The 13,145-nt window shown below is 41.6% G+C and overlaps 1 protein-coding gene and 1 pseudogene across 1 annotated transcript in view; both read right to left on the bottom strand.

Moving 5' to 3' along the window:
• B4GALNT3 (beta-1,4-N-acetyl-galactosaminyltransferase 3) overlaps positions 1-13,145 on the bottom strand; it is a 130,959-nt gene that overhangs the window by 78,876 nt on the left and 38,938 nt on the right. The window lies entirely within an intron of this gene.
• On the bottom strand, positions 9,965-12,486 carry LOC136323063 (protein max pseudogene; annotated as a pseudogene).

Below are 13,145 nucleotides of genomic sequence, written 5' to 3'. Positions count from 1 at the left end.
GTACTAAACTCATGGACCTGGGTTTTAAAGAACATTTTATGAACTTGACACCAATGGCAAGAGAAGTGAAGGCAAAGATAAATGAATGGGACTACATCAGAATAAAAAGTTTTTGCTCAGCAAGAGAAACTGATATCAAAATAAACAGACAGCCAAGTAAATGGGAAATGATGTTTTCAAACAACAGCTCAGATAAGGGCCTAATATCCAAAATATACAAAGAACTCATAAAACTCAACAACAAACAAACAATCCAATAAAAAAATGGGAAGAGGACATGAACAGACACTTCTCCCAGGAAGAGATACAAATGGCCAACAGATATATGAAAAGATGCTCAGCTTCATTAGTTATTAGAGAAATGCAAATCAAAACTACAATGAGATACCACCTCACCCCTGTTAGATTAGCTATTATCAACAAGACGGGTAATAGCAAATGTTAGAGAGGCTGCGGAGAAAAGGGAACTCTCATCCACTGTTGGTGGGAATGTAAAGTAGTACAACCATTATGGAGGAAAGTATGGTGGTTCCTCAAAAAACTGCAAATAGAACTACCTTATGACCCAGCAATCCCTCTACTGGGTATATACCCCAAAACCTCAGAAACATTGATACGTAAAGACACATGTAGCCCCATGTTCATTGCAGCACTGTTCACAGTGGCCAAGACATGGAAACAACCAAAAAGCCCTTCAATAGAAGACTGGATAAAGAAGATGTGGCACATATACACTATGGAATACTACTCAGCCATAAGAAATGATGACATCAGATCATTTACAGCAAAATGATGGGATCTTGATAACATTATACGGAGTGAAATAAGTAAATCAGAAAAAAACAAGAACTACATGATTCCATACATTGGTGGAACATAAAAACGAGACTAAGAGACATGGACAAGAGTGTGGTGGTTACCAGGGGTGGGTGAGGGAGGACATGGGAGGGAGGGAGGGAGAGAGTTAGGGGGAGGGGGAGGGGCACAGAGAACTAGATAGAGGGTGGCGGAGGACAACCTGACTTTGGGCGAGGGGTATGCAACATAATTTAATGACAAAATAACCTAGACATGTTTTCTTTGAATATATGTACCCTGATTTATTAATGTCATCCCATTACCATTAATAAAAATTTATTAAAAAAAAAGATTTAAAAACTTTATGAAGGGTAAAAAAATGGTCATCAAGCAAATGGCAAGATCTCAACCTCAATGGTCTTCTAGGAAATGCAAAGTACACTGTGAAACCAAAATGAGACACTACTTCATTCCCACTCGAATTACTAATATTAAAAAGACTGATAATGCTAAATGTTGCCAAGGATGTGGACCAACTGTAATGCTTATATCTTGCTAGTAAGAATATGAAATGATACATATCTATAAAAAAGTCTAGCATATTTTTACAAAAATTAAACAGAACTACCTTATGACCCAGCAAGTCTGCTCTTATAAACCCAAGAAAAATAAAAGCATATGTCTACATAAAGTCTTGTACAAGAAAGTTTTTACAGTTTATTTATAATAGTCCAAACTGGAAAGAACTAAAATTTCCATCAAAAGAAGAATGGATAAATATATAAATAGTGGTTTAACCAAAACATGAAATACTACTCATTAATTTTTTTAAAAGAACTATTGACATAAACAACACCACAGACAAATCTCAAAACCATTTCTAGTGAAAGTATCATACACAAAGAGTACATACTGGATGATTTAATTCATACATGAAGTTCAAGAACAGGCAAAGCAAATTTGTTTAGGAAACCAGAACAGCTATTGCCTCTGGAAGGAACTGATTTGGAAAGTGGATTTAGGGAAGATTCTGGGAAGGCTGAAATGCTCTATGCTTGATTTGGGTAAAGGCAGCATGGGTGTATATGCTGAACTATGTGTGCAATTAAGATCCACGCATATTGCTGTATGTAAATTATTCCTCAATAGAAAATAAGTATTGTGCATGACCTGTGGTGGCACAGTGGATAAAGCATCGACCTTGAACGCTGAGGTTGCTGGTTTGAAACCCTGGGCTTGCCTGGTCAAGGCACATATGGGAGTGATGCTTCCTGCTCTCCACCTCACCTCCTTAAAATAAATAAATAAAGTCTTAAAATATATACTATAAAAAAAGAATAAGTATTGCAACATATACAGGCATCTCAGAGACAAACAGGTATTTTGACAGGTATAAATTTATTGGGGAAACAAGATACAAAATATACACAGGCTTGGTGGAACCCTTGTGGAGATAATTAGGATGTAAGATATATGCAAATCAAGTCAGGGTACCATGAATCCTCAAATCATTATGTGCCTGAATTCCTTACCACTTAAACTTGTCTGCTTTTTTTTCCCCAGAAAGAGCTACCATACAGATGGTCCCCAATTTACAATGGTTTGACTTATAATTTTCAACTTTATGGTGGTGTGAAAGTGACAGGCATCCAGTAGAAACTATACTTCAGATCCGATCTTCCCGGGCTAGTGATATGCAGTAGGACAGTGGCACAGAGCCGCTGCTCCCAGTCAGCCACTCAGCCACGTGATCAAGGGGGTAAACCAACCCATACTCAAAGCATTTTCAATTTAAAATATTTTGAACTTACAATGGGTTTATTGTGACATAACCCTGTTGTAAGTTGAGGGGTTTCTGTATTTAGAAAATAAAATTTAGAGGAGGTCTGTCTAAGAGTCTGAGAGTAAGGGAATGGCAGAGCCTAGCAGACTTATAGGAGAATATAAGGCTAAGGATAAGCCCTGGCTGGTTGGCTCCGTGGTAGAGCGTCGGCCTGGCGTGCAGGAGTCCCGGGTTCTATTCCCGGCCAGGGCACACAGGAGAAGCACCCATCTGCTTCTCCACCCCTCCCCCTCTCCTTCCTCTCTGTCTCTCTCTTCCCCTCCAGCAGCCAAGGCTCCAGTGGAGCAAAGTTGGCCTGGGTGCTGAGGATGGCTCCATGGCCTCTGCCTCAGGTGCTAGAATGGCCCTGGTTGCCAACAGAGCAACGCCCTAGATGGGCAGAGCATTGACCTCTGGTGGGCGTGCCGGGTGGATCCCGGTCAGGCGCATGCGGGAGTCTGTCTGACTGCCTCCCCGTTTCCAACTTCAGAAAAATACAAAAAAAAAAAAAAGAAAAAAAAAAAAAGAAGGTTAAGGATAATGACTGGGAAAAATGTACATTAAGTCCAGCCAATAAGAAGTTCCCACTTCCACTTCTGTTTACATAGTTGTAAAATGAGTAGAGTTGACCAGATTTTATTTGAGGTTCTTTCTGCTCCCAAACTTTTAATCTATGGGTTGAAAACTTGGCTGCAGATAAGAATTATACAGAAAAATTTTAGAAAATGCCAATGCCTGGGGCCCTGCCCCCCCCCCAAATAAAATCAAAGTATGGGGGTGGGGTGAGCATCTTTTTTTTTTTTAATAAGTCTGGACCCAGAGGCACTGGCTAAACAGACCCTTACCACATCTTTTTAAAAATTAATAAACTTCATCTTATCTTTTTTTTTTTGTCAGAGATTGGGACAGATAGGGACAGACAGAAAAGGAGAGAGATGAGAAGCATCAATTCTTCGTTGTGGCACCTTAGTTGTTCATTGATTGCTTTCACATATGTGCCTTGACCGGGGGCTACAGCAGAGCAAGCGACTCCTTGCTCAAGCCAGCGACCCTGGGCTTCAAGCCAGTGACCTCTGGGCTTAAGCTAGTGACCATGGGGTCATATCTATAAACTTCATGTTTTTTTTAAAAAAACTCCTCCTGACCAGGCGGTGGCACAATGGATAGAGCGTCAGACTTGGATGTAGAGGACCTAGGTTTGAAACCCCGAGGTTGCCTGCTTGAACGCGGGCTCATCTGGTTTGAGCAAAGCTCACCAGCTTGGACCCAAGGTCACTGGCTTGAGCAAGGGGTCACTCGGTCTGCTGAAGGCCCGCGGTCAAGGCACATATGAGAAAGCAATCAATGAACAACTAAAGTGCCACAATGAAAAATTGATGTTTCTCATCTCTCTCCGTTCCTATCTGTCTGTCCCTATCTATCCCTCTCTCTGACTCTCTCTCTCTGTCTCTGTCAAAAAAAAATGCCATTGATTTGAAAGAGAGGAAGGAGAAAAGAGAGGAAAGAGAGGGGTAGAGAGAGAGAAGCATCCACTCATTTCACTTAGTTGTTCCATTTAGTTGTGCACTCGTTAGTTGCTTCCATATCTCCCCTGACCAGGGATGGAACTGTGACCTCAGTCTGCCAGCAGGACACTCTATCCACTGAACCACTCAGCCAGGACCTAAACTTTACCTTAAGAGCAGTTTCAATTTCCAGTAAAATTGAGCAGAAAGTACAGAGTTCCTGTACACATCCCCCATCCTAAAATATTCACTATGTTCCCAACTATCAACACTTCCCACCAGAATGGTACATTTGTTACAACTGATGAACCTACACTGACACATCATTGTCACTCAAAACCCATAGTTTTCATTAAGGGTACTAACGTCACTCTTGGTGTTGTACAGTCTATCAGTTTGGACAAATGTATAATGACATGCATTCACCATTACAGTATTACACAGAATACTGCCCTAAAAATTCTTTGCACGCTGCTTATTCATGCCTCCCTTTCCTCTAAGCCCTGGTAATCACTGATTTTTTTCTATTTTCTCCATAGTTTTGCCTTTTCCAGAATGTCAAATAGTTATATAATAGCATGTGGCCTTTTCAGATTGGCTTCTTCCACTTAGTAATAGGCTTTTGCTTCCTCCATGTCTTTTCATAGCTCATTTATTTTTAGTACATTGTCTGGGTATACCAGTTTATTGAACCACTCACATTACACAGGACATCTTGGTTGCTCCCAAATCTTGGTAATTATGAATAAAGCAGCTATTTTAAACATCTGTGTTCAGGCTTTTTGTCTGGATGTAAGCTGTCAACTCCTTTGGGTAAATACCAAGGAATGTGATTGCTGTATCATATGGTAAAAGTTATGTTTCATTTTGTAAAAAACTGCTAAACTGTCTTTCAGAGTGATTATACCACTTTGTATTCTCACCAGCAATGAATAAGAGTTTCTGTCGCTCCACATTCTGACCAGCATTTGGTATTGTCAGTGTTTTCGATTTTTGCTATTCTTACAGGTGTGTAGTGGTATCTCACTGTTGTTTTATTTTATTTTATTATTTTTCAGAGACAGAGAGGGAGTCAGAGAGAGGGATAAATAGGGACAGGAACGGAGAGAGATGAGAAGCATCAATCATCAGTTTTTCATTGCGACACCCTAGTTCTTCACTGATTGCTTTCTCATATGTGCCTTGACCGTGGGCCTTCAGCAGACCGAGTAACCCCTTGCTTGAGCCAGCGACCTTGGGTCCAAGCTGGTGAGTGTTGCTCAAATCAGATGAGCCTGCGCTCAAGCTGGCGACCTCGGGGTCTCGAACCTAGGTCTTCCGCATCGCAGTCCAGTGCTCTATCCACTGCGCCAGTGCCTGGTCAGGCTCTCACTGTTGTTTTAATTTGCAGCTCTCTAATATCCTATTATACTGAATATATTTTTTCATATGCTTAATAGTCTTCTGGATGTCTTCTTTGCTGGGTTATCTGTTCAGGTCTTTTGCTCATTTTTAAATTTGGCTGTTCTTTTTCTTTCTTTCTTTTTTCTTAAGTGAGAAGTAGGGAGGCAGAGAGACAGACTCCCACAAGCGCCCTAACCAGGAAGCACCTGACACGCCTCCTACTGGGAGATACTCTACCCATCTGGAGCTGTTGTTCCGTTGATCGGCAACTGAGCTATTTTATTTTAGTGCCTGAGGTGAAGCCACGGAGCCATCCTTAGTGCCCAGGACCAATTTGCTCTAACTGAATCATAGCTGTAGAGGGAAGAGAGAGATAGAGAGTAGGGAGAGTGGGTGGGCTGGAGAAGCAGATTGTCACTTCTCCTGTGTGCCTTGATTGGGAATCAAACCCAGGACATCCATATGCTGGGCCAACATTTTAGTACCGATTTTAAGATTTCATTGTATATTCTAGGTAACAGTCCAATATCAGCTGTGTCTTTTGCAATTATTTTCTTCCAGTCTGTGGCTTGTCTTCCTAGTCTCTTGACTCTGGTTTTTGTGGAGCATAAATTTTTAATTATAATGAAGTACAACATATCAATTGTTTCTTTCATGGATTGTGACTTTAGTATTATATCTAAAAAGTTATTGCCATGTTAAGGTCATCTAGTTTTCTCCTATGTAATATTGTAGGAATTTTGTAGTTTTGCACTTACATTTGGGTCTGTGATCTATTTTGAGTTTATTTTTGTGAAGGGTAAAAGAATGGTCTGGATTCATGCTTTTGCATGTAGTTGTTCTGGCACCATTTGCTGAAAAGAATATCATTGCTCCCTCATATTGCCTTTGCTTCTTTGTGAAAGATCAGTTCACTTTGTTTATATTGGTCTGCTTCTGGGCTCTCTGTCATGTTCCATTGATTAATTTGTCTTACTTTCTCAATAGCACACTGTCTTGATTACTACTGTAGCATGAACTTGAGTAGTGTCAGTCCTTTGACTCTGTTCTTCTTCAATATTGAGTTGGATAAAATGGGTCTTTTGCCTCTCCATTTAAACTTTAGCATCAGTTTGTCAATATCCATAAAATAACTTGCTGGAGTTTTAATTGAGATTGTATTGAATCTATACAGTAAGTTGGAAAGAACTGACATCTTAACTATGTTGAATTTCCCTGTCTATGAACATGGAATATCTCTCCATTTATTTAGTTTTTTGATTTTGTTTATCAGAGTTTTATAGTTTTCCTCCTGTACATGTTTTGTTAGATACCTATTTCATATTGAAGGGTTCTAATATAAATGATAAGTGTTTTTTTAGTTCAAATTCCACTTGTTCATTATTGGTATATAGGAAAGAGATTGACTTTTGTATATTTATCCTGTATTCTGAAACCTCACTATAATTGCTTATTAGTTCCTACAGGTTTTTTTTTTTTTTAAGGACAAAATAAGTTTTTATTTATAATCTTAGAGTAAAGGGGGAAGCCTTAGCTTGCAAGACAATTCTTTGGCAGTATGTACAATATACTTTTTATTTCCGTGGAATGAAGTCAAACACAGACTGAGACTACAGAGTATACACTAGCAATCAGCAAACACTGGGAATGGAGCAGTTAAAAGACAAAGAAATGAGGCCTAAATACACAAAGCCCTTCACTGGGATATGATGCTAGCATTCAGGGACAGGTCACATGATGGGGACGAGTTCCAGAGCAGCTGGAGAGGGAGTGAGGGTGGGAAGAGGCCGCAGCACTAGGGTGCAGGTTTACTACGAGGTAAATTGCTCTTAATGTTTACATACAAAATCAGTTGCCTCTATTTCTTATAAATACACATGGAAGCCCTGGCCGGTTGGCTCAGCGGTAGAGCGTCGGCCTAGCGTGCGGAGGACCCGGGTTTGATTCCCGGCCAGGGCACACAGGAGAAGCGCCCATTTGCTTCTCCACCCCTCCGCCGTGCCTTCCTCTCTGTCTCTCTCTTCCCCTCCCGCAGCCGAGGCTCCACTGGAGCAAAGATGGCCCGGGCGCTGGGGATGGCTCTGTGGCCTCTGCCTCAGGCGCTAGAGTGGCTCTGGTCGCAACATGGCGACGCCCAGGATGGGCAGAGCATCGCCCCCTGGTGGGCAGAGCGTCGCCCCATGGTGGGCATGCCGGGTGGATCCCGGTCGGGCGCATGCGGGAGTCTGTCTGACTGTCTTTCCCTGTTTCCAGCTTCGGAAAAATGCAAAAAAAAAAAAAAATACACATGGAAAGAAAGATTTGATCATTATTTTATAAATCTGTTGCTTTGCAATACTGGCATCATCAGAAATAGAGACAATTCACTCAGATTCAAATTTTAGTAGCAGGAAATAATTATCAAAACATTATCACTGACCCTCAATACCAAATCTTTACCCCACACAAACCTCCCACCTTGTCCTACCCCTTAGCACCATCTGGTGTCTACAACCTCACTGCTGACATCCCGTACACATACCACAGGAATGTCACATGGCCCTCCCTAAGCCTGGCTGAGAGAGGCAGGAGTGAAACAGACCAAAGACTTTGTGTTGCAAATCTGTCCCCACCTCCTGTCATACCTTAAACTTCTTCAAGGATCTGGTCTTTAAATAGGAACAACAAATAGCTTTTAAGAAAGAAAATCTGTAAAAGAAGAGGGGAGCCTGACTGCTGATGGCACAGAGGATAGAGTCAACCTGGAATGCTAAGGTCCCAGGTTCAAAACCCCGAGGTCACCAGCTTGAGTACAGGTTCATCCCGCATGAGCGCAGGGTCGCTGGCTTGAGCCCAACGGTTGCTGGTTGAAGCCAAAGGTCTCTGGCTTAAGCTCAAGGTCACTGGCTTGAGCAAGGGGTCACAGGCTCAGCTTGAGCTTCCCCAGTTGAGGCATATATGAAAAGCAAGCAATGAACAACTAAACTGCCTCAACTACGAGTTGATGCTTCTTATCTCTCTCCCTTCCTGTCTCTATCTCTGTCTCTCTCAAGAAGAAGAAGAAGAAGAAGAAGAAGAAGAAGAAGAAGAAGAAGAAGAAGAAGAAGAAGAAGAGGAGGAGGAGGAGGAGGAGGAGGAGGAGGAGGAGGAGGAGGAGGAGGAGGAGGAGGGAGAAGGAAGAAGAAGAAGAAGAAGAAGAAGAAGAAGAAGAAGAAGAAGACGAGGAGGAGGAGGAGGAGGAGGAGGGAGAAGGAAGAAGAAGAAGAAGAAGAAGAAGAAGAAGAAGAAGAAGAAGAAGAAGAAGAAGAAGAAGAAGAAGAAGAAGAAGGAGGAGGAGGAGGAGGAGGAGGAGGAGGAGGAGGAGGAGGAGGGGGGGGAGGAGGAGGAAGAGGAGAAAGAAGAAGAAAGAAGAAGAAAGAAGAAAGAGAAGGAGAAAGAGAAGGAGAGGAGGAGGAGGAGGAGGAGGAGGGAGAAGGAAGAAGAAGAAGAAGAAGAAGAAGAAGAAGAAGAAGAAGAAGAAGAAGGAGGAGGAGGAGGAGGAAGAGGAGGAGGAGGAGGAGGAGGAGGAGGAGGAGGAGGGGGGGAGGAGGAGGAAGAGGAGAAAGAAGAAGAAAGAAGAAGAAAGAAGAAAGAGAAGGAGAAAGAGAAGGAGAGGAGGAGGAGGAGGAGGAGGAGGAGGAAGAGGCAATAATTCTGATTACATCTTAGATCAGTCATTTTCTTGAAGTAGAGTAGTCCACTGATTCATAAAGTCTATCAAACAGAGGTAAGAGTGGCCTGGGATGAGAGGCCTCGGAGGTGTAGGAGTCCTCCAGGCCTGTGCCCAGAAGAGCTGAAGGAGTTGGTGGGTGGTGAGAACACCACGTGCTTATAGGTCTGGCCGGCCGCCTGTCCTCCAACAGAGAAAACTGGAGTGTTTTGGTTTAAAAATTCCTGGTAGAGACAGAGAACCCCTAAAGGAAAACATTTAAAAAATAATAATAGAAAAGGGGAAGGAGGATGAGAGCTGTTTTCCAAGAGTTTCTACATAAAAATAAATTTTTTTTAAAAAAGAGAGAGCCTGACCAGGTGGTGGCGCAGTGGATAGAGCATCAGACTGGGATGTGGAGGACCCATGTTCAAAACCCCTGAGGTCGCCAGCTTGAGCCCAAGATCGCTGGCTTGAGCAAGGGGTCACTCGGTCTGCTGTAGCCCCTCGGTCAAGGCACATATGAGAAAGCAATCAATGAACAACTAAGGTGCCACAATGAAGAATTGATGTTCCTTATCTCTCCCTTCCTGTCTGTCTGTTCCTATCTGTCCCTCTCTCTCTCTGACTCTCTCTGTCTCTCCCACAAAAAAAAATAAAAAATAAAAAAGAGAGTGAGAAAGAGGAAAAAATAGTCTCTTAAATAGTTTTGAGGGTTCTAAGGATGGACTGAAAGGAGGATGATATGAGGAAGAAGACAGTTTTTGTTGCTGGCCTGCCTTGTGCAGCTCAGCTGGCCTCCCTCTGGGGTTTCTTCCTGTTTAGGGGCTCTTTGTGCATGACTCTGAGTCCGATCCCCCCTCAAAGGCAGAGATGGCGCTTCCCTTGGCATTGGTGTAGAGGCTGTTGTCTGAGGAAGAAGAGTTGGTCTGCAATTGGGCAGTTGATCTTGCTTTCTGCAGTGCACAAACTTGCTGCTTCAGAATAGCATTCTGCTGCTTGAGGTCATCAATATCTTGCCGGAGTGTGTGGTTTTTCCTTCACATATACTGGATATGCTCTTGGCTTTGTAGACGTGGGCCTGGGATGCCTCCTCTTCTTTGATGGGACTAAGTCTTGCAAACTGTGAAAGCTGTCTTTGAGAAGTGGTCCCTACATTTTTGTTCCAGTGCATTATGATGAATTCATTTTCAGCCACAGATTAAACCTCGGTTGTTTGTTGCTGCTCTCCCACTCTAATGTCATCTTTATCACAATTTCCTATGACCCAGGGAATGGCCACTGCAGCTTGCAGGGAAGGGGGAAAGCTGGAAGAGAGGGGGAAGTTGCCAACAACAAGCAGGTCCAGCTGCACACACACTGGCTCACTTGCTCACTCACATACACCCCAACAGGTTTTTTGATTCTTTCAGATTTTCTACAGAGATGATCTTGTTATGTCTCTAGAAAGACAAATTTGTTTCTTCCTTTGTAATCTGTATAGCTTTTATTTCAGTCCCTTGTCTTACTGCATTAACTAGGAGTTCCAGTACAATGTTGAAAAGCAATGGTGAGAGGAGACATCCTTGTCTTGTTCTTAACTTGGCAAGAAAGCTTTGAGCTTCCTCACCATTAAATACAATGTAATCTGTAGATGTTTTGTAGATATGCTTTAATAAATTGAGTTGGTGGGTGGCTAGGATACCATGTGCTCAGAGGTCTGAGGTGAATAAGTTCACCTCTATTCCTAATTTGCTGAGTTTTTATCTTGAATACATGCTGGATTTTGTCAAATACTCCTTTGTATAAATCGATATCATCATATGATTGTTCTTCCTTAGCCCACTGATGTGCTGGATTACATTAATTGATTTTTGAATGCTGAACCAGCCTTGCATACCTAGGATAAATATCCTATTTAGTTTTGATGGATAATTATTTTTATACACTGTTGAATTCAATTTGCTAATATTTTATTGAGAATTTGCAGTTATGTCCTTGAGATATAATGGTCTCTAGTTTCCTCACAATTTTTTTTGGGGGGGTCTATTTTGGTATTATGGTAATACTGACCTCATAGAATGAATTAGAGGTATCCACTCTGCTTCTTTCCTCCTCTTTCAGAGGAAAGTGTCCATTGTTACTTTCTTCCTTAAATGCTTAGTAGAATTCACCAGTAAATCCATCTGGGTCTGGTGCTTACTGCTGTGGAAAATTATTAATTATTGATTCAATCTCATTAATAGATATAGGCCTATTCAGATTGTCTATTTCTTCTTACTCAAGTTTTAGCAGATTGTATCTCTCATGGAATTGGTCCATTTCACCTACGTCAGTGGTTGGCAAACCGTGGCTCGCGAGCCACATGCGGCACTTTGGCCCCTTGAGTGTGTCTCTTCCACAAAATACCACGTGCGGGCACTACCTCAATAAGGAATGTACCTACCTATATAGTTTAAGCTTTAAAAATTTGGCTCTCAAAAGAAATTCCAATCATTGTACTGTTGATATTTGGCTCTGTTGACTAATGAGTTTGCCGACCACTGACCCAGGTTATCAAATTTATAGGCAGAGAGTTGTTCATACTATTCCCTTATTATCCTCTTAATGTCCATGGAATCCATAGAGCTGTCCCTGCTTTCATTTCTCATACTAGTAATTTGTGTCATCTCTTTTTTCTTAGCCTGGCTAGAGCCTTAATTGATCTTGTCAAAGAACCACTAACTTTTGGTTTTGTGAATTTTCTCTCTATTGATTTTCTATCTTCAATTTCACTGATTTCTGATGCAATTTTTATTATTTCTTTTCTTATTTTGGAATGTGTTCTTTTTCTTTTTTTTTAAGCTTTTATTTATTGATTTTTGAGAGGAGAGAGAAAGGTGGGGAGGGGGGTGGGGAACAGGAAGCATCAACTCAGGATTGCTTCTTGTATGTGCCTTGATCGGGCAAGCCCACAGCTTTGAACCAGCGACCTCAGCTGGTTCTGGGTTGTTGCCTTATCCACTACGCCACCACAGGTCAGGCGAATGTGTTCTTTTCCTAATAGCCTAAATTGTAAGCTTAGATTATTGCGTTTAGATCTTTTTTCTAATATATACAATACATTCAATCAATGCTATAAACTCCCCTCTAAGCATTGCTTTCACTATATCCTATAAGTTTTGATAAATTGTATTTTCATTTTCAATTAGTTCAAAATATTTTAAAGTTTCTCTTGAAATGTCTTTTTTGACTCATGAGTTATTTAGCAGTATGTGGTTTAATCTCCATGTGCCTTGAGATTTTCTAGTTATCTTTCCATTATTAATTTTTAGTTTAATTTCATCGTGGTCTTAAAGAGCAGACAACATTGTGTGATTTTTATTCTTTTAAATTTGTTAAAGTGTGCCTTATAGCCCAAAATGTGGTTCTTCTTGGTGAATGTCCCATATGGGCTTGAGAAGAATATATAATATGCTGCTGTTGGGTGAAGAGGTCTATAAATGTAAATTATATCCAGCTGATTGATGCTGCTGTTGAGTTCAACTATGTCCCTACTTATTTTCTGCCTACTGAATCTGTTCATCTCTGATAGAGGGGTGTTACAGTTTCCAACTCTAATAGTGGATTCCTGTTTCTTCTTGCAATTCCATCATTTTTTGCTTCCCATATTTGATGCTCTGTTGTTAGTCACATATATGTTAAGGGTTGTTAAGACCTTTTGTTTTGGCCCTGGTAGGTTTGTTCAGTGGATAGAATATCAGCCCAGCATACAGACATCCCAGGTTCAATGCCCAGTCAGGGCACATGTGAGAAGCCACCATCTGCATCTCTTCCCCTCCCTCACCCCCTTCTCTCTCTCTTCCCCTCTCACAATCAGTGGCTCAATTGGTTTGAGTATAGGCCCTGCGTGATCCATTGATTCAAGCATCAGCCCCAGACTGGGGTTGCCAGGTGGATCCCAGTAAGGGCGATGCGGGTGTTTGTCTATCTCCCCTCCTCTCACTTAAAA

Source organism: Saccopteryx bilineata, chromosome 2 (assembly GCF_036850765.1).
Source record: "Saccopteryx bilineata isolate mSacBil1 chromosome 2, mSacBil1_pri_phased_curated, whole genome shotgun sequence".
NCBI lineage: Eukaryota > Metazoa > Chordata > Mammalia > Chiroptera > Emballonuridae > Saccopteryx > Saccopteryx bilineata.
Note: the sequence above shows the minus strand (reverse complement) of the source record. Positions and strands in the feature narration are given on the sequence as shown.